Raw genomic sequence first — 26,526 nt, 5'->3', positions numbered from 1 at the left:
TGGTTGGTTGGTTGTCTCCTTGCTTGAAGTCTTGTTTGTGGTTTTTTTCCTTGTTTTCTTGTATATCCTTCCTCTTTTCCCCCCACCTTTTTTTTTTTCTTTTCTTTTTTTTCAGTTAGGCGCTGCTGGCTTATTTCTTGTTTGCTGTGATTCCTTGTCCTCAAATTCCTCTTTTCTGTGTGTACTGATTTTGGCTACCGATGCTATCTCCTTTCCTTTGTAAATCTTTCTACCACCTTCTGCTGTTGCTCTTACATTCCACCTCTCTTTCTTTCGCCCCCAGTTTTTCTGGCTTTTTATTTCTAACACTTCCATTCATTTTGTATCCTTTATCAATTCTTTGTCTTATTGTCCTTTCTTGTCTCTTTCCCTCTCTGTCCAGATCATGCTAGCCTTTTTTTCCTCTGTTTTTTAAAATGTTACACTAAAAAAATATGAGGTCCCCATATACCCCCACATCAACAACCTCTTTCATCATACTGTATTCTCCATATTCAGTTTCCCATTTCATTGTAGGCACTCCACTTTCTTATTCCTATAACTCTACACTGCTTACATTAGTTTAATAATTCTGCTAGGTCTTACAGGGTACTTCTGTTAACATTTACTATCAATACTACTCTTATACTTTTTCTTTTCTTACCTCTTTGTCTTTCCTGGCTGTAATATTTTTCCTTCAAGGAAACTTAGACAACAACAAGGAAATAGAATAGGAAGAACAAAGTGTCAAAGAGAAAACTTAACAGACACACAAAAACAGCACCTAAATAAAACCTGAAACTAGGGGGAGAAGGTACTCAACTGAACAAACCCACAAAGATAAAATGATGACCAGACAGCAACAAAAAATTACAAACTATATGAATAAACAAGAAGACATGGCAAATCCAATGAACAAATTAAAAATGAGGAAGAGGAGCAGAACATCAAAAAACTAATCAAAGATCTCCCCAAAAAAATCATGGATCAACTTAATGAAGTGAAAGAAGAGATTAAGGGTATTAAGAAAACACTTGGTGTGCATACTGAAGACATTGTAAACATACACAAAAAGATCATGGATATGATGGTGATGAATGGCAAAATTCAAGAAATTAAATATACATTCTTAGCAAATAGCAGATTTGAATAAACAGAAGAAAGAGTGATGTGGAAGACAGTATATCTGAAATCAAACAGATGTGTCGAATTGATTGATAAAAAGATAGAAAAAAATCCAGCAGGGACAAAAGAATTTGAATGACATCACAAAATGCACAAATATACACATTATAGGCATCCGAGAAGGAGAACAGAAGGAAAAGGGGACAGAAGAGGTGTTGGAGGAAATAATGGCTGAAAAGTTCCCAAAACTATTGAGGGAGATGGATGTCAAAGGAAAGAAGTCACATGATCATATATCTATAGATGCAGAAAAAGCATTTGACAAAATACTGCACCCTTTCTAGATAAAAACACTGCAAAAGATGGGAATAGAAGGAAACTTTCCGAACATGATCAAGGGTATATATGAAAAAACCCACAGCTAATGTCATTTACAATGGTGAAATCCTAATATCTTTCCCTCTAAGATCAGGAACAAGACAAGGATGTGCGCTATCACCCCTTCTATTTGACATTGTTAGAAGTACTTGCTCAAGCACTGAGGCGAGAAATATATAAAAGGCATCCAAATCAGAAAGGAAGAAATAAAAATTTCACTGTTTGCAGATTACATGATCCTATACATAGAAAGCCCTGAGAAATATGCAACAAAGCTTCTAGATATTGAGTGACTTCAGTAAAGTCACAGTTTATATGGTATTTATGCGACAATCAGTAGCATTTCTGTACACCAATGATGAGCAATCCAAGGAGGAAATCAAGAAAAAAATACCACTTACAATAGTAAGTTAAAAAATCAAATAACTAGAGATAAATTTAACTAAAGATATAAAAGACTTATACACAGAAATCTACACAATGTTGTTAAAGGAAATCAGAGAAGATTTACTAAATGGAAGAATATTCCCTGTACATGGATAGAAAGATTAAATATCATTAAGATGTCTATCCTACCCAAACTGATCTACAAATTTAATGCAATCCCAATAAAAATCAACACAACATTTTTTACTGAAGTCAAAAAACTATGAAATTTATTTGGAAGGGAAAGAGGCCCTGAATAGCCAAAGACATATTTGAAAAAAAAAAAAAGAAATCAGAGGAATCATACTACCTGGCTTTAAAACATACTACAAAGCTATAGTGGTCAAAATAGTAAGGTATTGACACAAGGACAGACATACTAACCAATGGAACTGAATTGAGAGTTCTAATATAGATCCTCACTTATGCAGTCATCTGATATTCAACAAGGCCACCAACCCCACACAACTTGGAGAGAATGGCCTCTTCAACAAATGGTGTTTGAAGAACTGAATATCCATATGCAAAAGAATAAGAGAAGATTACCATCACACACCTTATACAAAAATCAACTCAAGATGGATCAAAGATCTAAATATAAGGGCCAAGACCATAAAGACCTTGGAAGATAATGTAGGGAAGCATCTACAGGACCTTGTAATAGGAAATGGCTTCATGAACTTCACACCCAAACCATGAGCAGCAAAAGAAAAAATAGATAAATGTGACCTCAAAATTAAAGCCTTTTGCACCTCAAAGGAGTTTATCAAGAAAATGAAAAGACAACCTATACAATGGGAGAAAATATTTGGTACACATATATCTGATAGCCTAATACTCAGCATAGACAAAGAAATCCTATATCTCAAAAATAAAAAGACAACCCATTTCCAAAATGGGTAAGAGATTTGAACAGATGCTTCTCCAAAGAAGAAATACAAATGGCTAAAAAGCACATGGAAGGATGCTAAATATCACTAGCCTTTAGGGAAATGCAAATCAAAACTACAATGAAATACCATTTTACACCTATTGAACTGGTGGCTATTAAAAAAACAGAGGACTACAAGTGTTGGGATGGATGTAGAGGAATGGGAACCCTCATCCACTGCTGGTGGGAATGTAGAAGGATCCAGCCATTCTGGAGGACAGTTTGGTGGTCCTCAAATACTACCTGTAGATTTTCCATATGACCCAGTAAATCTACTGCTGGGTATATACCCAGAAGAACTGAGAACAAGGACACAAACCGATATATGCACACCAATGTTTATAGCAGAATTATTTGCTATTGCCAAAAGTTAAAATCAACCTAAATGCCCATCAACAGATGAATGGATAAACGAAATGTAGTGTATACAATGGAATACTATGCAGTTGTAAGAAGGAATACAGTACTAACACATGGGATAACACAGATGATTCTTGAGGACCTTATGTTGGAGCAAAGTAAGCCATGCATTGAAGGACAAATACTACATGACCTCTCTGATGTAAATTAGGTAAATCAAGCTCTCTCAGAGGGCCAGAGATTGGAAGATAGGCTTACAGGAAATGGGAGAGGGGGGAAAGAGAAAGGATGTGAGGTAATGCCCACACAGGCTAAATTTATGGTAATTTGGAGGTAAGTAGTTGTGCACTGAAGGGATAAGACGGGAGCATAAGGATACTATTGGGTATCCTTTGCATGCTTGAGGTGGCTAAGTTTGGGAGGATGGGTCAGATGGTGCAATTTATTAAGGGAAGGTTTGAGGAAAGCAGGTGAAATGGGAGATTACTGGGTATGTGGTTGAAACTATAATGTTGAGAAAACTCTTTAGAAAATATAATAAAGAAAGGTTACTGGTTTAAGGTGTTTGATGGGGGGCATCTGGTACAGGGTGTACATGGGGCAGACTTCTGGGGAGTGTGTGAATGCTCATCATGTCATAGTGTGTTATATCAGTGGGTGGAGACCCATACAGTGAGCGGGAAGGTGTTATATTATACCCCCATCCTGGGGAGGTCTAATGTTCTCAGAGGGCTCCCAATGCGGGAAGAAAACACTAGTGTGTTAAGCCCTTGGCATTGTTGCAAGTATCTAGGAATCTTGTCCTTTAAGCAGTGAAGCTTGTTTGACACTGTGGGCCCAGAGGGAAGGGGGTGATACGAATAGAAGAGATGGAAGAGGGGGTAACTGCAGGGCAATTGAGGTGTTCTAAGTGATCCTACAATGATGGATATAGGCTATGTTAAAATTCACCAAAAATTTATAAACGTGTATATTCTAAAATGTAAAGCATAATGTAACTAAAATTTTATAAAAGTGTACCATCTAAAATGTAAACCATAATGTAAACCATAATGGAATCATTGTTGGTAGCTATGTTTAAATATCTGTCTATCAGTTGCACCTAATGTAACATCCACATTTAAAAAGATCATTGCTGGGGAAGGGGGAAAAGGGTTTGATGTTGGTTTTATGAGAGTCCCCTATATTCTAAATGTGAATTTACTGTAACCTAAAACTTCTTTGAAGACATAAAAAAAAAATAATGTAGACATAGAGGAATAAATGGGAGAGTTTCCCTTGCCACTGTACATACAGGGCAACATCTATTAGAGTCATAGAAAACAAAACACCAAAAAAAATTTTTATGGTATTTTTCTTTTTTTAATAAATTCATTTTTACTTTATTTTAGTTTTTCTAAATTATTATGTATTCTATTTCTAATCTTTAAACCTATCATTTCTATTTCATTTTCCTTATTAATTGAATTTAGCAATATAGTAGACTTCACTTTTGAAGAAGTTTTGAATCACAGAGGGGTTCAACTGTGGCAGGAGAGGAGCAGTGATGGGGTGTCATTCATGGGGGATGTATGGGTGAGAGGGAGTTCTCCAGGGCATGTTTTTAGAGTATATAGAGATGTTCAGATGTTCACTGGGTATTGACATAGTGGGTAGAGTTTCACATGACACCTGAGGGAGGGCTGAGTTCCCATTCCATGGAACTCTGTTGCACTCCCCAGTGGAGCAGCAACAATCCCCCAAGTGCAAGGGCAAAGACCAGTGAAGAAGGATGGTCCAATGATGGGTGCTTGATACTGACGATGATACTTATGAGCCTGTGTGCTTGAAATTTCAACTAGGCCTAGAGCTGCAGGGTGCCTAAGAGTTACATCCTGAGAGCCTCCATGTTGCTCAATTGTGGCCATCTCTAAGCCAAATGTAGCATATAAATGCATTACCTTCCCCCCAGCATGGGACATGCCCCCCAGGGAGGAGCCTCCTTAGAGCTGAGGGATTACTACCAAGCACAAGCTGGCAATGCAACTAGAAAAAGGGGAAACAGTAAAGACAAATGAATTCATATGGCTAAGAGACTACAAAGTGAGTCAGGAGGTCAACAGAGGGGTCACGCTTATGCAAATCTCACCAGAATCTCAGAGATAGCCAAAGTAAATTCAACTCCAAGTAGTGGTGCTCCTGAGGGCTACAGAGAAACCCAGGTCTTATGCTTATGACAGATGACTCTGGAGTTCGGTGCCTTGCCAGTGGGACCTACCTTGGAATTTGTTCTCTTGAGTGTGACGGAGCTGTATTCAGATGTGACCTCTCAACACGTGCCTTTTCTGTCACTTTTACTGAAACTCTGGTTGTCCCTGGGGTAGATGTTTGCTCAGGAAACTTGAATTTCTATACTGACTGTGTGCCAGTTGGGCCCTGAGCCTCAGCAGAGTTACAACACCTACTCTCCAGTTCGTTGGACTTACCCAGGTCAACTAACAGAGAGGTGGGGATGGTCAACCACCTCATCAGGGACCCAAGAGAGTCTACAGATACAAGCAAGAGAATCCCATTCATCAGCCATGTGGGATCTAAGCTCCCTCTCAAGGTAGAGGTGGAATGGACATCACCATTCCTGGGTCCTCAGGATGGAGGAATAAATTATGGATTAGAGTGGACTTACTGGTATTCTACTATAGAATTATTGTGACTCTAGCAATGGAAGAAACTATCATTGATGTGGAGACAGTGGTCACAGGAGGTGCTGAGGGTCAAGAGAGGGAGGAAGAGGTGTAATATGGTGTTTTTTTAGGAGTTGGTATTGTCCTGAGCAATTTTGCAGGGACAGATGCACAACATTACACATCTTGCCATAACCCATGGAATGGACTGAGAAAGAATGTAAACTACAATGTAAAGTATAATCCATGCTGTGTAGCAGTGCACCAAAATGTGTTCATCAAATGCAATGAATGTGCGACACTGATGAAAGAGTTTGGTGATGTGGGAGGAGTGGGGGTAGTGGGGGTATATGGGATCCTCATATTTTTTAGTGTAGCATTTTGTATGATCTATGTATCTTTAAATAAATAATTTTTTTTAAAAAAAAGAAGAGAACCACATAGTGTAAAATGGAATTAGCATGGGAACTTCCTAGGGTTTTAATTTGGGAAAAGACATAGATCATATAATTAAAACTACAAACCGCCTCTAGAAAAATACACAAACACTACATTTTGCACACAATTTTAGGAGATTCACAGACCCACAGAAGATTGAATTTTGAGGAAAACTGATATTTTGACATGGAGAGAAGGGGATTTTGCCTAATGAGTGAGCTATCCAGCCAGCAGTGGGGAATTGTATTCATGTGGTACTTTGCTTAAAATCTAAATATATTAACTGTGGTAAAGAATGCACAACTCTGTAATTATACCAAGAGCCATTGATTGTACATCTTCAATGGATTGTATGGTATATAAATAAAAACTTCTTAAAAAATAAAAATAAAAAATAAAATTAATGAATCTTCCAAAAAAGTGAAAAGAATGTCTATAATCTGATAGGAAGCATATAGCTAAACCCAAGCAAACAAAAAACAAGCACTCTATTTCTGGAGTCTGAGTATATTACTCTAGGATCAATGCTAAAATATATAATCACTATAAATAAAAAATGAATGTCTACATGAAGATACAAGAAAGCAACATTAAATAAATTTTTTAATTTTAATTTTTAAAGAAGTTTTGGATTACATAAATGCTACATAAAAAAATATAGGGGATTCCCATATGTCCCACTTCCTCTCACTCCGCTTTCCCACATTAGCAACATCCTTCATTATTGTGGTACATTTGTTGCAATTGATGAACTCATATTGAATCATTGCTACTAACTGTGTACTATAGTTTACATTATAGTTTATACTTTGTCCCATGCAATTTTGTAGGTTATGACAAAATATAGCCTGAGTCCATCATTACAATGTCATGCAGAACAATGTCCCCAAAATGCCCCCATGTTACACCTGTTCTTTCCTCTCCCTTCTCTCAGATCCACTGGTGGCAACTGCCTTTATATCAATGATAAAAGTTCTTCCATTGCTAGAATAATAAGTCTACAATAGAATAATACTAAGTTTCCTTTAGCTCCTTGTTCATTCCCCAGTCTTGAGGATTTGGGAGTGATGATGCCCACTCTGTTTCTACTTAAGATGGGGCTTAGATACCATTAGTCAGATGGACGGAACTACCTTGCTTGCATTTGCAGTCTCTGTTCCTTGGGAAGGTCATTGTCCATCAACATCTTGTTAATCATCCTGGGTAAGAGTAGGTGTTGCAACTCTGCTGAGATGTGGGCTCACTTGGCACGTGGACAGAGCAAAGATTTATATTTAACAAGTATAGTGGAAATTATAGGTTGAAATAAAAGAGGCAGAAGAGCCATATGTAGGGAAACTGTCAATGATTAGATTTAAGATTATGATTCTCTAGCCTACATATATTTGCAAACTACCACAGAGACCACTGAAATAAAATTGAGAGTTAAAAATCAACCCTCATGTTTATGAAGAACTGATGTTTGACAAGGGTCCACTCAATTGGAAAAGAATAGTCTCTTCAACAAATTCATCTGGGAAAACTGGATCTCCATATGAAAAACATGAATGGGGACCCCTATTTCACACCACATACAAAAATTAACTTAAATTCATCAAAGACCTAAACATAAGAGCTTGAATTATCAAACTCCTAGAAAGAAAACACAGGGCAACATCTTCATGACCTTGTGTTAGGCAATGGTTCCTTAAACTTTACAGTCAATACATAAAAAACAAAGGAAAAACTAGTTAAATCAGACTTCATCAAAATGAAAACTTTTGTGCATCAAAGGATATTTTTCATGACAGTGTAAAGACGACCTGCTCAATGGGAGAAATATTTGGAAGCCACACATACATCTGATATGAGTTTAATACCCACAATATGTAAAGAAATCCTTCATCTCAATAATAAAAAGACAAACAAGCAATCGTAAAAATGGGCAAAATATTGAATAGCCATGTCTCCAAAAAAGATTTTCAAATGGCCAAAAAGCCCATGAAATGATGATCAACATCGTCAGCTATTTGGGAAATGCAAACAAAAACCACAATGAGATATCATTGGCTTCTTAATTAAAAGAATAAGCAACAGGAAATTACAAGTGTTGTATGGGATGTAGCAAATTTGGACACTCATCCCTTGCCTTCTGGGAATGTAAAATGTTTCAGCTGGGAGAGGGAAGAAGAGGTGTAATATGGGAGCATTTTCAGGATTTGGAATTGTCCTTATTGACATTGTAGTGGCATATACAGGCCCTTCTATATCTGCCATAACCTGAAGAATTGAGTGTGAGAGTGTAAACTACTATGTAAACTATAATCCATGCTTAGTGGCAATGCTCCAAAATGTAGTCATCAATTGCAATGAATGTACCTTACTAAAGAAAGATGTTGTTAATGTGGGAAAATGTGGGAGGTGTGGGGAGTGGGGCATAGGGGATTTCCATATGTGGGAATTGTAAAATTGTAATCACATTTTATGTGACATTTGTAAAATCTAAGTATCTTTAAAAAAGAAAAAAAGATTTCCCCCTAATAAAGTCTCTTTATAAAAGACAAACCATTTCTGGTAATACTGCATTGGCAGCCCTGGGTAAACTAAAACACAGGGTCTCAAATAGTTATTTTTACACCAATGTTCATGCAACATTGTTCACAAATGCTAAAAGATGGATGCAACCCAAATACCCATGAACAAATGAATGGGCAAATACAATATTATATAAGCACAAATTGGAATATTATTCCTCTGTACAATGGATGAAGTTCTGATATATGCAACAACATGGATGAACCTTGAAGAAATCATGTTGTGTAAAATAAGACAGACATAAAAGAGATGATCTCACTGATATGAAATAATTACAAGAAAATACATTGAATCAGAAACTAGAATTTAGTTTATCAGGGCCCCAGGTGGAGGTAAGGAGTGGAGGTAAATAATAAATTGTAATTAGTTTCTAGTTTGGTTGATTATGTTTTGGTAATGTATGGTGGTAATGGCTGCACAACACTGTGTAATTAATAGCACTGAATTACTATTATAAAATAATTTTTGAAAAAATCAAATATATGACTACAACACAGTGACTCCTATTGTATACAATGGGCTATTGTTAATAGCACAGTTCTAAAATTGTTTTTTCATCAATTCTAATGAATGTACCTCACTAATTCATTTTCATAATAGGTGGTATATTGGATATCTGCATTATATGCATGATTTTTCTGGTATACCTACAAATTCTCCAATTTAAAAAATGGAAAAGAATGGGAGAAGGTTCTACCGTAATTTCTGACCTCACAGTTTTCCCCATCCCTTTGTGGTGTGGAGCTGGCCTGTGCTCCCGTTGTGGATCCTTGGCCTCGCCCAGTACTGAATAAACTAACCCTGATGTGCAGAGTGAGTTTCTTGTATGGTGCTGCCAGTCTGTTTTCTGGCATCTTGAAGGTCTGAATCAGGACACTTATATCTGAACTGCATTCTCAGAAATTACCCTGCAGGCAGAAACAGCTTACACCCAGAGAAATCTACATATGACATGGCTTGAGGCAAAAAACTACCATTTCAAGATGCAAAATAGAGTAGTAAGGAGTGGGATTAACTTTATTCAATCAGTAGTAAAAGGAGCATTTATATTCCTGTGAATGGGGCAATTCCAAAAGCCAGCATCCCGTTCCAAGGACAAGACACAGGGTTAGAAAAGACTGAGAGAAGTCCAACATTTTGCAACATTCATGGTAGGCGAGCTAAACCCTGAAAGAGAGCTCTAGCCTATGCTGTGAAAGGTGCTTTTTCATGTCTGTACCTGGGTATAAACTGAAGGAACAGGCAAGTCAGGGACAGTTCATCAAGATGGATAGTTAATAAAAAAATTAAAACATGGATAATACATTAGTGCAAATTGTTAATAATAATCAAAATTCATTGATTGTGATAAAAATTCTGTTTCAAGAGAAAAACAGAATTTTAGGAAAACTACTCTACTCCACATTAACTTGAGTTCTGAATATTTAAGGCATGTTTGGTAGGATTGTTGATATCAATGAATGTGGTTTATTTTATATAAAATATGCATATTTATAACACTTGATTGCTCTCTGAACCAATAACACCTATATTCATGTTTCACATGAAGTTTTACTATCTCAAACAGTCCCATGTATAGATTTTAGCTTTCTCTTAGTAATATATCTGACCTTAAAGTTTTCCTTTGAACCACTGTCATGCCCATATAATAGCTCTGCTAGTTGTAAACACCATGATATGCTTTCACCATTTGTATTCATTTCCAAAGATTAACAAACAAATTTTTTACCAATCCTGCACAGATTAACCCTCAGCTTTCTGTTTTCTACCTTCACTTTATTTTCTGGTAAACTACATACTAAGTATTAACTCCATGAATTGACACAATATATTTAGTTCATAGTAGTGCAATAATAAAGTTTTTGTCCTTTTGTGTCTGGCTTGCCTCATTCAACATAATATCCTCCAAGTTCATCCATGTTGTCATATGCTCCACAACTTCATTCTTCTTACTGCTGCATAATATTCCATCATGTATATACACCACAATTTTTTTATCCTTTTCTCAGTTGATAGACACCTGGGTTTTTTCCAACTTTTGGAAATTGTGAGTAATGGCACTATGAACATCAGTTAGTAGATGTCTGTTCTTGGTTCTGCACTCAGTGCTTCTGGATATATACCTAGTAATGGTATTGCCAGGACCCATGGCAAATCTATATTCAACTCCCATAGGGGGAAGCAGACTTGGCCCAGTGGATTGGGCATCCATCTACCACATGGGAGGTCCATGGTTCAAACCCCGGGCCTCCTTGATCCATGTGGAGCTGTGCGCGCAAGGAGTGCCGTGCCACACAGGGGTGTCCCCCGCGTAGGGGAGCCTCATGCGCAAGGAGAGCCGCCCAGCGTGAAAGAAAGTTCAGCCTGCCCAGGAATGGCGCCGCACACATGGAGTGGTGATGCAGCAAGATGACGCAACAAAAAGAAAGATTCCTGTGCCGCTGACAACAGAAGTGGACAAAGAAGAACACGCAGCAAATGGACACAGAGAACAGACACCTGGGGATGGGGGGTGGGAAGCAGGGGAAGGGGAGAGAAATAAATTTTAAAAATCTTAAAAAAAAAAAACTTCCATAGGAGCTGCCAATAGCCCTCCACAGTGGCTGTACCATTCTACATTCCCACCAATAGTGAATAAGTGTTCCTATCTCTCTACATCCTCCCCAACATTTACAGTTTTCCTACTTTTTAATAGCAGTCAAATAGGTGTGAAATGATATCTCATTGTAGTTTTGATTCGCATTTCCCTAGTCACTAGTGAATGTTGAACATTTTTTCATGTATTTCTTCACCATTTGCATTTCTTCTTTGAACAACTGTCTTTTCAAGTCTAGCCCATTTGATTAAATCAGATGGTTTATCTTTTTATTATTGAGTTGTGTGATCTCCTTATTTATCATGGATATCAAACCATTATCAGAAATATGATTGCCAAATACTTTCTGGTTCTTAGTTTTATATTTATGTCATTTATTTTGAGTTAATTCTTGTATAAGGTGTGAGATAGGGGTCCTCTTTCTTTCTTTTGGTTATGGATATCCAGGTCTCCCAGCACCATTTGTTGAACAGACTTTTCTTGCCCATGTGGGAAGACTTGATCTTCTCATCAAAAATCACTTGACCTTAGATGGGAAGGTCTATTTCTGAGTTTTCAAGTTTGTTCCATTGGTCACTGTATTTGTATTTATGCCAGTAACCATGCTGTTTATACCATATAGCTAAGTAATATGCTTTAAAGTCCAGAAGTGAGAGTCCACGAACTTCGTTTTTCTATTTTAAGATATTTTTGGCTATTTGAGGTCCCTTACCTTCCAAATAAATTTGACAATTGGTTTTTCCATTTCTGCAAAAAAAAAATAGGCTGTTTTGATTAATTGCTGGAATTGTGTTGAATCTCAATCAGTTTGGGTAGAATTGACATTTTAATGTCAATATTTAGCCTTCCAATCCATGAACAAAAAATGTTCATCCATTTATTCAAGTTTCCAGTTCCTTTTAGCATTTTTTGGTAGTGTTCTGAATACAGGTCTTTTATATCCTTGTTTAAATTATTCCTAAATATTTTATTGTTTTAGTTGATATTACAAATGGAATTTTTTCCTGATTTCCTCCTCAGATTGCACATCAGAAGTGTATAGAAATGCTATTGATTTATCAGTGTTAATCTTGTATTCTGCCACTTTGATGAACTCCACTATTAGTTCTTGTGCCTTTGTTGTGGAGTGTTGCCTTTGTTGTGGAGTTTTCAGGAGATTCCAGGGGTTGATTTGATTCCACTGATTCAAATCACCAGTGAAAAGTGAAAGTTTTATCTTTCCTATTTGGGTGTCTTTTAGTTCGTTATCTAGCCTAATTGCTCTAGCTAGACCTATAGCATAATATTGAACAACAATATTGAGAGTGGACATCCTTGTCCTGTTTCTGAACTCAGAGGGAAAAATTTTAGATTTTTACCTTTGAGTACAATGCTAGCTGCAGGTTTTTCATATATGCCCTTTACTATATTGAGAAAATGTCCTTCTATTCCTATATTTTGGTGAGTTTTTGTCAAGAAAGGGTGCTATATTTTGTTAAGTGCTTTTTCTGTATCAATTGAGAGGATCAGGTGATTTTTCTTCATCGACTTATCAATGTGAATTTTTGCAGTAATTCATTTTCTTGTGTTGAACTACCCTTGGACACCTGGGATAAACGCACATTATCATTGTGTAATTCTTTTTATGTGCTTTTGGATTCTGTTTGCAAGTATTTTTTAAGGACTTTTGCATCTATATTTGTTAGAGATATAGTTCTGTAATTTTCTTCTTTTTTTTCTTTTTTTGTAGTATCCTTATCTGGTTTTGGTATTAGGGTGGTGTTGGCTTCATAAAATGAGGTTTGTAGCATTCTTTTCTGTTCAATGTTTTGGAAGAGCTTGAGCAAGATTGGTATGAGTTCGTCTTTGAATGACTGGCAGAATTCACCTGTGAAGCCATCTGGTCTTGGACTTTTCATCTTTGGAAGGTTTTTGATGACTGTTTCAATCTCTTTACTTGTGAATTGTTTCTTGAGGTGTTCTATTTCTTCTAAGGTCAATGTAAGTGGGTTGTGTGTTTCTAGCTATTTGTCCATTGTCTCTACATTGTCTAATTTTTTGGCATACAGTCATTCATAGTATCCCTTTATGATCTCTCTTATTTTCATGAGTTCAGTGGTAATATTTCCCTCTAATTTCTGATTTTATTTATTTGCATCTTCTCTCTTTTTTTTCTTTCTAAGTTTAGCTAAGGTTTGTAGATTTTGTTGATATTCTCAAAGAACCAACTTTTGGTTTTGTTGATTCTCTCGATTTTGTTTTTTATTTTTTGTTCTCAATTTCATTTACTTCTGCTCTGATCTTTACAAATTTTTCCTTTGGGATTACTTTGATGTTCTTTTTTATTTCCTCCAGGTGTGCATTTCAATCTTGAATTTTAGCTCTTTCTTCTTTTTTTTTTTTTTTTTATTTTTTAAAAGATTTATTTATTTATTTAATTTTCCCCCCTCCCCTGGTTGTCTGTTCTTGGTGTCTATTTGCTGCGTCTTGTTTCTTTGTCCGCTTCTGTTGTCGTCAGCGGCACGGGAAGTGTGGGCGGCGCCATTCCTGGGCAGGCTGCTCTTTCTTTTCACGCTGGGCGGCTTTCCTCACGGGCGCACTCCTTGCGCGTGGGGCTCCCCCACGCGGGGGACACCCTTGCGTGGCACGGCACTCCTTGCGTGCATCAGCGCTGCGCATGGCCAGCTCCACACGGGTCAAGGAGGCTGGGGTTTGAACCGCGGACCTCCCATATGGTAGACGGACGCCCTAACCACTGGGCCAAAGTCCGTTTCCCTCTTTCTTCTTTTTAATGTAAGCATCGAGAGCTATAAATTCCCTTCTCAGCATTGCCTTTGCAGTGTCCCATATATTTTTTTGTTTTTTTTTTAAAGGATTGCTGATTCTTTTTCTTATCCCCTCTTGCAGCTTTTTTTTTTGTTTGCTGTCTACTCTCTGTGTACATTCACTGAGTGTTCTTCTGTGTCTGTATTTATTTTTATTTTATCCCCCCCTTGCAGCTTGCTTGCTGTCTGCTCTCTGTGTCCATTTGCTGCTCACTCTTCTGTTTTTGCTTGTCTCCCTTTTTGTTGCATCACCTTGCTGAGTCGGCTTTCTGCAGCACTTGTAGGCTGGTGGCACTCTGCATTGCCTGGACCGGTGGCTCTCTGCAGTGTGCAGGCAAGCCTGCCTTCACAAGGAGAATAAATACGCAGAAGATGCTTCTTTGAATCATTGATAAAATTGACAAATCTTTCACTAGGCTGACAAAGAAAAAAAAAAAGAGGGAACAAATAACTAAAATAAGAAATGAATGGTAGGGGGGGGCAGTGCTGACTCCAGAGAAATAAAAAATGTTCTTGAAATGATTCTATGAGAACTTGTATGCCAAAAAATTAGAGAACCTAGATGAAATGGACAATTTGTCTGAACACCAAATTACCTTCACTGACTTAAGAAGAAATAGATCTCAACATAACCATAATGGTTAAATAGATTGAATCAGTATTAAATCCACCCCTCCTGCCCCCAAAAAAGCTCCAGACAAGGGGCTTTGTGTTAAGTTCATCCCTAATCCATCACAACCTTGTCTTAGCTTGATTACATCTGCAAAGACCTTATTTCCAAACAAAGTCACACCTTATATATGCTGGGTTTAAGATGTTATATTTTTTGAGGGCCTACAAATCAATCCATAGCACTCCTTTATTCTACACATTTTCTCTTTTAATTAAGATGCATAAAAATAAAGCCCTTATAAGGCATTGCACTTCTCTTTTTAGGGGAGAATGAATACAGCATGAAGCAAATTGCCAAAGTTATTATTAAGGGGTAATTCCTCCCCACTGAAACAGAAAATGCAGGATCAATGCCCCATGCCCACACTCCCATCAGGTGGCTGCTCCTCTCTATTACTGCTGCTCTTCTGACTGTCCTTCTAAGAGAATGCCCTAACCTTGTCAATTTAAGCCAGAGAAAACTCAAGTGGAACAGAGTGTTCCACTTAGATTAGCTTCAATGCCTCAGTGCATGAAAAGGTGAAAGTTCACTCAGTATTGCATTGAATTCCTTAAAATTGCCCAGCAGCATAAACCAGATGAACCATAATATATTTCTATGAGATCACATGCCTTGAAAAAGTTCCACTGAAACTCATAGAAGAGATGTGATTCATTGTCAGTTTTCCTTATCAATTACTCAGAAGGGGAATTAAGAACAAGGGTAGACTCCTCCTTCAGGTAATCATCAAAGAAATCTAATGTGTATCATGGTTGATGTAACGGATTTTTTTGTGCTTTTGAATTTGTTGGATGCTCTCAGTTTCTACTGCCTGCGAGGCTTCTTGTGTGGAATAGCAACAATTCTTTCAGGAATTCTCAAATACATGTACTGCTAAATAACTCATTAACCACAACAATTTCCAGTCACGCAAACCACCACAGCATTGTCTCCTACACACCAAATGAAGAACACGTAACTGACTATGAAAAAGGGAAATTTATATGCTCCATACATAATAAAGTTACCAAAGATTGTGCCTAAAGGAAGGAAAGTAAATTGAGAAATTCTTCTACATTATTGCTTTACCATGATGATGTGTTTCTAGGTGTCGTGACCTGTTCTTCTCATAAAAGATATTAATCCATTCAGTTTAGGTTTATTTTCTTGGCGTTCAGGTGATACCTTGTCAAACTACGATTTCTGCTTCAACTTGAAATTACTACAGTTGGTCTCTGAACATTTTAAACGGAATCAAAACTGCCTGGTTTTCTGTAAACTGTCACACCTTTCCACTTGCAATCTCTAGAGAGGTTCCCATCAGGCTTTCCTTAGCAGGTGCTTCTCAATTCCCTCCTGCAAACTTCTAAACATGGGCAAGGTAATAAAGTTGATAATTTGCAATATTGACTCTTCACTTTAGATATGTTGACCTAATCAATATATCTAATTATTGAGTTTTCACCTCTACCTTTTCTCATGTCTTTGAGAAATTTTAGACTTATCTGCCCTTACAACTTTTATATATATTTACCATGTTCATGGAGATCTCATTTTGTATTTTGCATCATCCCATCTGTCCTTTAAGGTCCCAAACTTTCCTTTAAAATATAATATCTACTTGCTTATCTTAATAGCTCTGTCTTCCTTTCCTTTTTTATTCTGATAGAAAAGTCAAAGCATAAAATATAAAATGAACCCTAACTTAAACCATGGGATGGTATTTAATAATAATTATAAAAATGTGCCTTTTTCAATTGTAGCAAACGAACCACACTAATGTAAAGAGGTAATAATAGGATCATATATGGGAATCATTTTATGCATTTTTCTGTAAACCCTTCTGATTTTCTGTAAACCCTTCTCCAATTAAAAAAAAAATAAAGCACAGTTTCAAACCACTATATGTGTTCCTTGGTTTCATCAGTAAATTGAATTCTAAGGAACATGGATTTCCTAGCACATGCCTTCTTAACTGTTGGTTTATAACTATGGGTTTTCAATAACTTTATTAATATACTTGATATTTTGTTTTAAAAAGGTGATACATTGTCTGTATGGAAGTCAATAATTAATTTTATAAATGACCTAAATAAAATTTACCCTCACTTTGTGAGTAAAGACAGCCCAGAGTAACTTTAAACTACGCAGCAAAAGATATTCTTTGGTATTTTTCCCCTATACTCTCCCCATTTTCCCCAACCCCATCTCTTGGTGACCTTTAATTAACTTTCTGTTTCTGAGATTTTGCTGCTATTTCTAGACATCTAAGTGTAATCACACATTATTTGTCTTAAAGGTGTGTCACTTATTTTACTAGAATAATGTTTTCAAATTACTTCCATGTTGCAACATGTCTCAGAATTTCATTGTTTCTTGTGGCAGAATAGTCTGTTCTGTTTATGTACCACATTTTATTTTGAAATCATTTGTCAGTGGACATTTCAGTTGTTTCTATCAGAAAACACGAGAGAGCCAGGAGTCATAGATAAAAATAAAAATTCAAACCAATACTAGCCTATCAGGATTTCTTCCTTACCCATAACTAAAATTCTTCCTGAACTTGTTCTACAGCAGGGGCTCTTAACTAGGTGTCCATGGAAAGACTTCAGGAGTTCCGTGAGTTTGAATTGAAATTAAAAAAAAAACAACATTATTCTTGTGGGAACATATTGGTGCAGGTGTGACATATTTATTAAATAATTTACATTATAGTGTGGAGCTAGTATAATTTTTATTTTGATGTCCCATGTTTTGAGTGCAGTGGTTAACTGCCTACAAAAAGTTGGTGATTGTGGTGGAGATGGTTTTATGACATGGTGGGAAACTCAATTTTCTAAATGTTTGCCAAAAATAACTGTTTGAACAGATGTTGAACCATGTTAGGTTATCAGCTATTAAAATTAACAGAAAGTTGTAAATGTAATTTTGAATAATCCTAAAATTTAATTTAAAGATATGTCAATTTTGAGTGTCTTAAAACTATGTGCTGCTACATTCTGGGGAGGGGTCCATGGTTTTTCCTGACTGGCAGAGGGGTCTGTGGAACAAAAGTAGTTAGGAACCCCTGTTTTACAGGCTGTCAAACTCAGCTGGAGATGGGAGACTGGAAGTGTGTGTTTTGCATTTGCCTCTTAGGTAATTTCCAAACACCTTTATGGAAGAAAACCTACTCCAGGGAGTGTTTGCCCTTCCAGTCATCATCCCATATGAGGCAAGAGGAGCATATCCACACACAATTCAATATGAAGCAAAGCCAGACTGGTACACAAACCCACCACTGAAAAATACATGTTCCTTGAATGCCCTGAAAATTTGTCATTCAAATAACTCCAACAAACAATGACTAATACATTAATCCCCATTCCATACCTAACTGGAAGCCTGATAAACAGTGAAGATTATTCCAACCACTTAATTCTGAATTTAAATGCTGCCCATTTTTTTGTTCTCCTGTGCTGGAAAGGATAACTCATAATAATTAAGGATTCATAGACTTTTTTTTTCCAGGGTATATAGTTTCTTGTTGTTTTTTAATAGATTGCCTAAATCCAATGTGATGATGCAAAATACCAGATATATGTTGGCTTTTATATAAGGTATTTATTTGGGATAAAAGCCCACAGTTATCAAGCCATAAAGCACAGGTTACTTCCCTCACCGAAGCCTGTGGCCGCATGTTGGAGCAAGATGGCTGCCTAAGTCTGCAACGGTTCAGGCTTCTTGGATTCCTCTCTTCCCAAGCCTCATTTTTCTCTGGGCTCAGCGCCTCTCCTCTCTCACAAGGCCAGCTGTAGAGCATCAGCCAAATGGGTCATCCCTCTTCCTGGGGCCTCTGCTGTGTCCAATTGAGCCTTCTCTCCTTCCTCACCTATGTGCTTCTCTATGTGTTTACTTCCCAGGATCCAGGATCAAAACTCCAAACCTCCCTTCTCTATGGTGCAGTTACTCCATGAGTCCCCACCCACCAGGTGGCCTGGGACCCAAAGTCCTACTGACATGGTGCAACCAAAGCCCCAATCATTATTTAATCAAGTAAAAGTGAAATATCTGAATCCAATATGATCTAATACACCCAGAGGAACAAATCATTTTACAAATATAATCCAATATCTATTTTTGGAATTCATAAACAATATCAAACTGCTACAATTACTTATGAAATTCCTGTCATTTTTACACAAATGAGTAAGCAGACTATTCAACAACAGACCAGAAGTGTTAGTCCAGTGATAATTCCTGCATGGGGTGATATGGAGAGATTCCTTTATTTTTTAAAAAAAAAATTTTATTTTCTAATGTTGAAGAGAAGCTATTGGAGAATTATTGAACAAAAGAAGAATATGATCATATTGGCATGCTTTCAAATTGAGGTGTATTTTACCTATATACTAGTGCACATGTTTTCAAATGTGGTTTGAAATATTTCCTTCTTTCTTGTCTTTTGCATTAATTAAAAAAAATTTTTAGGCAGCTCTGGGGAATGAACCCAAGACCTTGTACGTGTGAAGCAGACACTCAACCAGAGCTACACCAGTTCCTCTAACTGAAAATTTTTTAATGTCTCATTTTTTCCACAACTGGCTTTTTATCTATACCTATTTATTTCATTTTAAATGCTTGTTCTGTTTTACAACATGCTTACCTAACATCACTGTCTACCCTAAAGTAATATTGTGACATCTTATATTTAATGTAAAAATATTGCATTATATTTTCATTCGAAGTCATTTTGATATTGTCATGCATTTTTACTTTTCTTGCTATAAATCAAACACTATATTAACTTTTCCTTAAGTTAAATGTTTTAAAAGAATGAAAAAGCAAATTGAAAAATCCTTAGTGATTTTCCAAATAATTACCATTTCATTATATTCATATTTTAATAGATCTGACTGCATTTTGTGTCATTTCCGTTCTATCTGAAGAGCTTCAACATTCCTTGTACTGAAGGTGAGCTAGACACAGATTTTCTTAGTTTTTTAAAGTCTAAGCAAAATTTTTAAAATCACCTCTGGTATTAAGGAAAATTGTGCTCCATAAATTATTCTAGGTTAAAAGTTTCTTTCTGAGGTACTTTAAACATTTCTATCCCTTGTTTTCTTTTTTTAAATACATTTTTTGTGTTTTTAAAGATACTTAGATCACATAAAAATCATATTAAAAAATATAAAGGATTCCCCTATGCCCTACTCCCACACCTCCCACTTTTCTCCACATTAACAATTTCTTTCATTAGTTTGTTCGTTCATTGCAATTTTCAAAAAGATTTATTTATTTATTTCTCTCCCTCCCTCCCTCTCCCCTCCCCCTCTTAATTGATGTTAAGTTAAAATATATAAGAATCTGGTGATTTTGTAAGTGTGAAATTGTTGATTTTTGCATTATATTTAAAAGCAACTATTGTTTTCCTCAATATTTTTGTTAGTCTTTTTTCTCTTAATATTTCCTCAGTGTCTTCAACCATATTATACATCTTTAAGTTATATTTTGCCTTATTTTATGTATTTTCCAATGTTTGTAGTCCACACTAATCCATGAAAAATCCATGTATATGGCAAAGTATATATATCTTTATTTTTCATCTAGCCATGGTGTTTACATTAATTCATGTTTATGTGGGTAATTGATTGTGCTTTTCATTTTGGCAAATTCAGAGATGTATATTTTGCCTCTCAAATTTGTAACCTTTGATACTGCTTTAATAGAGCTTTCATACTTATAGGAATTATTTCACAAAGAGAATATTTATAGTAGAGTTGAAGTATAAATTAGGATGCCATTTTCTCAGCCTGAGTGCCATACTTCTGAACCAAAGTAACGTTTTAACATATGCTCTTTTTAATGATTGTTTCCAACAATCAAGTGAAAATAGAAGTATTGGTAGACAATGGAGTCAGGTGTATGAATATCTTAGGAAGATCCTCTGAAGCACCTCCCATTATTAACATGTAGCATGAAAAAATTAACAGAAAGCTGTAATAATCCTACACAGAAAATACTATTAAAGATTAAGACACCTTTGTTAGGAGAGCTTGTATTGTTCTACAAATAAAGTTTCCCCCAAACAACAGATGCCTTTCTGTGTATGAACAAATGGAAGAGTCTAGGAAAGTGTTATAAACAACATGGACAAATGGCTATTTGGAGAAAGGATGATTTCAGCAGTTTCAAATATTTCTCATTTTATTCTGTATATGTTTTCTGTGTCCTTCAATTTTATCCTCTGCTTTTTCTTATCATATTTGTCAAGATATCATGCCCATACCATAGAATTCATCCATTTAAAATGTACTGTTTGACAGTGTTTATTTATCCACAGATTTCTGCAACCATCATTAGTATTCAAATTGAGAACTTCCTCCTCATTACAAAAAGAAACTCCATTTCTGTTAGCAGTCACTCCTACTGCCCCCAACTGAAACCACTTCACCTCCTTAACTACCAGTAATCTAATTTCTATCCCTTGCCTACTCAGGATATTTCAAGAAAATTGAATGTTGCATTAATTTGAGACTTTTCTTTTACTACACATAATGTTTTCAAGATTCAACATGTTGTAATATATTTTAGGATTTTGTTGCTTTTTATTGCCATTGTGTAGATGTTTCAAATTATATTCACCATTCATAAGTCAGTAGACATATGAGTATTGCTAATTTTTATTTATTATGAAAATTACTTTGAATATTCCTGCATCTTTTACTGGGTGGACTTGTATCTTTATTGCCTTTGGTATGTACCTAGACATGAATTCCTGGATCATATCAGAACAGTTAACACAAAACTATTTTAAAAAGTTGCTCTGTCATGTTATCACTACCATCTGTAAGTGAAGATCTAATTTCTGAACATGCTTACTGCCACTTGATATTCTTTTTTATTAAAGCCACCACAGTAGATGCGAAGTGATTCCTTCTTGTGCATTTGATTTGCCTTTCTCTAATGACTAATGATGCTGAGAATTTTTGATGTTCTTGTTGGTAATTTATTCTTTTAATATTCCATTTTCAATTGTTTGCCCAATTTAATTTGGATTATTAACATTTTATCAGGAATTGTGGGAAGATGTCAGTTGGTTAGATAGGCAGAGCTCAACTCTGTCAAAAAACAATGGAGAAAGAACCAAAAGCTAGCTGAGGGCCCTGCCTTGGGGATCAGCAGACAAGAAGAGTGCTGAACAACTCCCAGAGGGCGAGGGAAAGAGGGAGGAATGAAGAACCTAAAACAACAAATATAAGTTACCAAACCCCTGAAGCAGCCCAGAAGGGCTTCCCTCCCCCAACCCCAATATATTAAGCTGGGGTAAAACCCCTGGCTCATGAGAAGGGAACAGGCATCTTCCTCACTGTCAGCTGTGACAAAGGAAAAAGGAAGGTGAATCGGGGGGGGAGGGGGGGTGGGTTGCTTCAGTGAATTCAGCCAGTAAAGCCCACTTTGAATCTCAGCTCTGGCCAGACCAGACACAGGAAAACAGAGAGACATCTGTGTCGTAGACCAGTAAGCACCATCTGCTGGCCATTCTGGAAATTGCATGGACAAAAACTACTGTTGGTGCTCCCTGTACTCTGCCATGGAAGAAAATTTGCACCCCATTAGTGCAGAGCTGAAGCTCTTTTAAAAAACTCAACAGGAATGAAGGCTAACAAACTCATTCTATGAAGCTGATATCACTCCAATACCAAAACCAGATAAAGATACTATGAAAACAGAAAATCACAGGCCAATATCCTTAATGAATATAGAAGCAAAAGTCCTCAACAAAATACTTGCAAATTGAATCACAAAGCACATTAAAAGAATTATACACCATGTTTGACTTTGTTATCGCAGGTATACAAGGGTGGGTCAAAATAAGAAAATCAATAAGTATAATTAACCACATTGTTAAATTGAAGGAGAAAAATCAAATGATGCCCTCATTTCTGCCCCAAGAAAAGACATTTGACAAAATAAAGCATCCTTTCTTGATAAAAACATTCCAAAATATAGGAGTAGAAGGAAGCTTTCTCAATAATGTAAAGGGTATACATGAGAAAACTACAGCTAGAATTATACTCAATGGTCAAAGACTGAAAGCATTCCTGCTGAGATCAGGAACAAGAAAATACTGCCCACATTTATCACTGTTCTTCAATATTGTGCAGGAAGTTCTAGCTAGAGCAATTAGGTTAGATAAAGAAATAAAAGTCACCCAAAAAGGAAAGGAAGAAGAAAAATTTGCAGTACTTGCTGATGATATATGATCCTCTATCTAGAAAGCCCTGAGATGTACACAACAAAGCTGCTAGAACTAGTAGACATGTTCTGCAAAGTAATGGGATACAAGATTAATATCCACTATTCAATACAATATCATACAATACCGGTATGCAATCTGAAGAGGAAATCAGAAAAAAAAATCCATTTATAATAGCAACTTAAAAAATCAAATATTTGGGAAAAAAATTAACCAAAGACATAAAGGAACATTAGAAAACTGCAAACTATTGCTAAAAGAAACCAAAGAAGATTTAAATAAATGGAAGGACATTCTGTGTTCATGGATTGGAAGTCTGAATATAATTAAGATGTCACTTCTACCCACTGAATTACAGATTCAACACAATCCTAATAAAAATCCCAACAGCCTTTTTTGCAGAAATGTAAAACCAATTACCAAATTTATTTGAAAGACTGAGGGGCCCTGAATAGGCAAAAGTTCTTAAAAAAGAAGAGTGAAGTTGGAGGACTCTCACTTCCTGACTTTAAAGCAGATTACTTAACTACAGTGGTTTAAAAAAAAAATCATAGTACTAGCATAAAGACAGACATATTAACCAAAGCAAGATAATCAAGAACTCTGAAACAGACCCTCACATCTACAGCCAAGTGATTTTTGACAAGGCTCTCAAGCCCTCCCAGAGGAGCCAGAACAGTCTATTCAACAGATGGTGCTGATAGAAACAGATAGCCATATCCATCAAGAAAGAGGAACCCCATCTCATACCTTATACAAAAATTAACTAAAAATGGATCAAGGACCTAAATATAAAGCAACAATCATAAAAATCCTAGAAAAAAATGTAGACAGCCTCTTTAAATCTTATAGTAAGCAGTAGTTTCTTAAAATTTACACACAAATCATGAGCAACAAAAGATAAAAGAGATAAATGGGACTTTTCAAAATTAAAGTTTTTTTTTTTTACCTCAAAGGACTCTGCCAAGAGGGGTAAAGGTAGCTGACTCAATGGGAGAAAACATTTGCCAATCTCATATTCCATAAGTGTTTAAAATCCATGATATATAAAGAGAGCATACAACTCAACAGTAAAAAGACAAACTACCTGGTTAAAAAATGGGCAAAATACTTGAAAAGATGGTTGTCCAAGGAGGAAATACAAATGGTGAAGAAACACATGAAAAAATGTTCTACTGTCACTTGTGATTAGGAAAATGCAAATCAAAACTACAATGAGATATCATTTCCACCCATTGCTACTGGCCACTGTTAAAAAGTAAGAAAGTGTGAATGTTAGAGAGGATGTGGAGAGATAGGAATGCTTATTCACTGTTGTGGGAAGGTAGAAGCATACAACTACTGTGGAGCACTGTTTGACATTCCTAAGCAAGTTGAATATAGATTTACCATGTGATGCAGATATACCATTGCTAGGTATATAACCAGAAGAACTGAGAATAGTGACACAAATAGACATCTGCACACCAATGTTCATAGCAGTGTTATTTACTATAGTCAGAAGTTGGAAATAATCCTAATTTCCATCAATTGATGAATGGATAAGCAAGTTGTGGTATATACATGTAATGGAATATTATACACCAGTAAGAAGAAATGAAGTCGTGAAGCATATGACAACATGTATTAACCTAGGGGACGTTTGTTGAGTGAAGCAAGCCAGACACAAAAGGACAAATACTGTATGAGGGTGCTATTATGAACTAAATGTATAACGTAAGCTCATGGAATTAATAATTAGAATGTAGGTCAACAGAAAATAGAAGGTGAGTAGCAGATGGAAAGCTGGGGCTTATTCTGTGCAGAATTGGTTCAAAGATTGTAAATATTTGGAAATGAATGGAAATGTGGAGAGCACATCATGCTGCTTGAACTAGCAGAACTGTTCTATGGGTATGATAGTGGTTGAAAGTGAAAGTCTAAGTACAGATGTATTACTAGAAGGCAAGCTAAAAAATCTAATTTGGTACTATATAACATAGTGAAACCTCATACCTAAGGCTGTTTTTACAAGATACAAATACAAATAAACTAGGGATGGATAAGAAACAGAATAGCAGTGTATTTGTCAGCCAAAGGGGTGCTGATGGTGTTGGCTTTTTTTTAAACTAAAAAAAAAAGGATTTATTTATTTATTTATTTATTTATTTATTTATTTATTTATTTATTTATTTATTTCTCTCCCCTTCCTCCCCCCGCCCCAGTTGTCTGTTCTCTGTCTATTTGCTGCATCGTCTTTGTCCGCTTCTGTTGTTGTGAGTGGCATGGGAATCTGTGTTTCTTTTTGTTGCATCACCTTGTTGTGTCAGCTCTCCGTGTGTGCGGCACCATTCCTGGCAGGCTGCAGCACCACTCCTGGGCAGGCTGCACTTTCTTTCGCCCTGGGTGGCTCTCCTTATGGGGTGTACTCCTTGTACGTGGGGCTCCCCTACACAGGGGACACCCCTGCATGGCAGGGCACTCCTTGCACAAATCAGCACTGCACATGGGCCAGTTCCACATGAGTCAAGGAAGCCCAGGGTTTGAACCGTGGACGTCCCATGTGGTAGACGGATGCCGTAACCACTGGGCCAAGTCCACCGCCCCAGTGTTGGCTTTTATAAAGGGTTTTTATTTGGGGTAGAAGCTTACATTTACCAGGCCATAAAGCATAATTTACTTCCTCACCAAAGTCTGATGCTAAGTATTGGAGCAAGATGGCTGCCAATGTCTGCCATGGTTCAGGCTTCCTAGGTTCCTCTCTTCCAGGGGCTTGTTTCTCTCTGGGTTCAGTTCATCTGCTCTCTCCACAAGACCAGCTGAAGATTATCAGGTGAACGGCTCATCTCTCTTTCCAGGGCCTCCCCCATACCTGAATATCTTGTGTTTACTTCCTGGACTCCAGCTCAAAACCTCCAACATCCCTTCTCTGACAAGTAGTTTTTCTGTGAGTCCCTGCCCACCAAGGGGGTGGGGACTCAATGTCCTACTGATGAGGCCCAATCAAAGCCTGAATCATTTATCTAGTCAAGTACAAGTGAAACCTCTGAATCTAATATAATCTGATATGCCCAGAGGAAAAACCAGTTCACACACATAATCCAATATCTAATTTTGGAATTCATAAATAATACCAAATTCCTACAAGCAACTAAGTTTAAAAAAAATCACTGAGTTGTGAGAGATTTTGATATATCTGTAAATTCCATACCTGTGTATTTCAGATTGAACTGTATTCTAGATAGGACTTGCAATACGTTCTACCATTTGATAAGGTGTTTTGTCACATTCCTAGTAATGTCCTTTGAAATGAAAGTTTTATTTTTGTTGGACTGTAAAATTTCTAGTCTTGTTTTTGTTTCTTCAGCTTATGTTGTTATATCTA

The 26,526-nt window shown here is 36.5% G+C and overlaps 1 long non-coding RNA gene across 1 annotated transcript in view; it reads right to left on the bottom strand.

The window, feature by feature from the left end:
- The window catches only part of LOC131274957 (uncharacterized), a 649,760-nt gene that overhangs the window by 532,421 nt on the left and 90,813 nt on the right, over window positions 1-26,526 (bottom strand). The gene's annotated exons all lie outside the window — the stretch shown is intronic.

The sequence above is a fragment of the Dasypus novemcinctus genome, chromosome 21 (genome assembly GCF_030445035.2).
Source record: "Dasypus novemcinctus isolate mDasNov1 chromosome 21, mDasNov1.1.hap2, whole genome shotgun sequence".
Classification (NCBI taxonomy): Eukaryota; Metazoa; Chordata; class Mammalia; order Cingulata; family Dasypodidae; genus Dasypus; species Dasypus novemcinctus.
This window is presented reverse-complemented; position numbering and strand designations above follow the sequence as displayed.